This window comes from Pyxicephalus adspersus, chromosome 1, assembly GCF_032062135.1.
Source record: "Pyxicephalus adspersus chromosome 1, UCB_Pads_2.0, whole genome shotgun sequence".
Classification (NCBI taxonomy): domain Eukaryota; kingdom Metazoa; phylum Chordata; class Amphibia; order Anura; family Pyxicephalidae; genus Pyxicephalus; species Pyxicephalus adspersus.
Window position 1 is genome coordinate 13,823,893 of NC_092858.1, and position 2,799 is coordinate 13,826,691.

The window sequence follows — 2,799 nt, forward strand, 5'->3', positions numbered from 1 at the left end:
TAAGATTATTAGTATTCTTTATAATACAATTGGGTCTGTTTATTACTATTTTTAGAATGGGAACAGTAATTCAGTAACCTCCAGACTAGACCACAAAACAAAAACATCTGATGGACCTCGGTCAAATACCTCCAGATTATTCCTTTTTCTGAGGTCTCAATCAGTAAACGAGTTAATTATTCTATTTTTAATATAAAAAAAAAATTTATATTTAATTATATATATATATTCTATCCAATCACAGATTTTGAAGGCTATTGCCCATCAATCAGTGCTGGTCCATTTTTGTAGAACCCATAGAAAAATATACCGACCATGAAAAAAGACAGTTGATCATGTGTGCTCCCTAAGCTAAAAATTTCCATTCCTCCCAGTTCAAGCCTTTGTATATTCGGCATGTCATACACTACACAGAGACTTTCAACTTCTTGGAAATTCTTTATGTGCACTATTTACAAACTCAAAAGTGGTCACTTTACATTCTCTAAATACCTAGTAATCCCATAACTGCTGGTACTATAACATAAATCATAAAAGGATGGAGTTTAGAAAAATCAGTCTGTTAATAGCTAAAAAAAGAGATGCACCTATTAATGCTTACATTATGCTAAGAGAGATCAATTGTATGTATGCTATCAGCATTCCAGAGAGGACATCGCCTGTCCCCTCTGCAATAAAGGACCTGCCTGGTCACAATTGTTTTTTAACATTTAGTTCAGTTTTAAAGAAAGTTTTTTGAAAAATAATTCTAAAAGAGGTTCAAATCTATCATTTATTATACATTAATATTACTAAACAGGATTTATATAGCACCAACATAAAATGCAGCGCTGTACATTAAATAGGGGTTGCAAATGACAGACAGTGGCACAGAAGGAGGAGAGGACCCTGCCCAGAGGAGCTTACAATCTAAGAGGTGGGGGAAATATCCCTCCATCTAATTATCTCTATGCTATATGAAATACATTATTATATTAACTATAAGCTAACGCAAAATGTAAATATTGTAACAGCAACAACAACAGTTACATGTGGACACAGACCTATCCATTGGCTTCTTATAGTCCTTCGGACTCCTAGTGGACCTTAGCCTTTAGATCACCCAGCTGTAATGAACAGTTATCACCTTTATCTCACTCCTCCTGTTGCATGATTCATAAAGTAAAATAATGAAGAACATGAAGACCAAGACTATCTATGGCTGCAACATCTGGGAGGACATCAACGGCCCGATTTATCAAAGATCTTCAAGGCTAGAGAAGATAGACTATATTAGGTGATCCAGCAAACCTGGAATAGATCTGGTAAAGGATTGAAGAAAACCTTTTTGGGTCTCCCTGATCCTCCTAGTTTATCTTCTCCAGTCTTGGAAAGGTATAATACATCAGGCCACAAATGCCCCCTGAATTCAATAGATGATGAGGTTTATTTGCCAAAGGTGTTGAGAATATTTCCCGATCAACAGTCTCTGGTGTTATTCCTTTTAAACTTTCATACCCAGTTATACAAGCAAGTGGTGTAAGAACTACAGCTGTCCACCCACATCCATATATGTAATTCACACTTCATATGGCAGCCAGCTATATTGAAAATGTTCATTTTTAGAAGTAATTATCTACACATTGTGTATTAAGCTGCAATGGTCATTACATACCTGTTAAACCAGAGATGAATCAAAGCACAGAAGTTTCAGTTGATGAATGGACGACTGGCCGGTAGTTTGTTCAATCAAGACTGAAACTGTCACCAACTGTCAGCAAATACTGACCTGTTGGAAAAGAATTCGAAAGGACCCTGAACCCCCTCTGCTGGGTGCTGCTTTGACAAATAGCCAGGTATTGATTTTTGTATTGGTGAATGCAGCACTGTTCTCTGGGTCAGTGTTCCCTTTACCTATTTATTAACCAACTGTGCTGATGTCATATTTATTAATGGGGACGAGAGGAACTACTGGATGCAAACATATTGAAAAATGCAAAGTTTTTCTAACTGAACTCATTGTTGTCTAATCCATGTACACGGAAGAATGTTGTAAAGGATAGCTCTAGGTAACAAAAGGTTTACCCAACATATAGCTAAAAAGTGAAAGTGAAATTTAAAGACATGCAAATATATTCTATTTAAAAGTATCTCTACCTTGCTTTACACTAGGTTGGAGGTCTTTTGGGTTTCTTTGGAAAGTAGCATAACTACAGCTCCTGCCATAATGTACAAATGTTATCAACGTTATACACATTTTACACATTATAGTAAACTTACTTCTTAGGTTCTTTTCTTCAGTTATGGCAGCTCCACATACCTCCAAAACCTTCTTTTGTTGGCATGTCAGTGCCGGTGCTGGTATAACTTTCCCATCTGGCTTCATGCTCAGGATCCTACAAATCACAGGCTGTATGTTTTAAACATAACCTCTCTTATACATCCTAAATATACCCCAAAGAATATTTGGTAAAATCTCAGGTTAAAGGAAAGTTGGTGAAATGGAAAAAGCTTTATGAGCGAAACCTTCACCACAAATCAAGGCTTTTTTTTGGTGCTATTGGTGCATCCATAGGAAGGTGCACATGTGAATAAAGTGTTTGGTGTTCGCTAATGTGTAGACTCTATTTCTTGTTTGTATCTCTGTTCCTAATTTGGATGACACAACATCCCTTATGAAAAAAAGAGATTTTGCAGCAAAAACATGTCTTTTCTTGAATATAAGACATTAGTGTCCCACATAAAGCAACAAAATAGTTTTGTTGAATTTTTTGAAAAGTTTTTCAAATAAAGAGAACACCGCAATAACCCTATGTAGGT

The 2,799-nt window shown here is 36.0% G+C and overlaps 1 protein-coding gene across 1 annotated transcript in view; it reads right to left on the reverse strand.

Moving 5' to 3' along the window:
* Window positions 1–1,812, reverse strand: part of LOC140324582 (transmembrane 4 L6 family member 1-like) — a 13,810-nt gene extending 11,998 nt beyond the window's left edge. Inside the window, exon 1 of the mRNA XM_072402619.1 lies at window positions 1,655–1,812. The gene's annotated coding sequence lies outside the window, so the exon portion shown is untranslated. The remainder of the gene's footprint in view (window positions 1–1,654) is intronic.
* Between the last annotated feature and the right edge of the window lie 987 nt (window positions 1,813–2,799).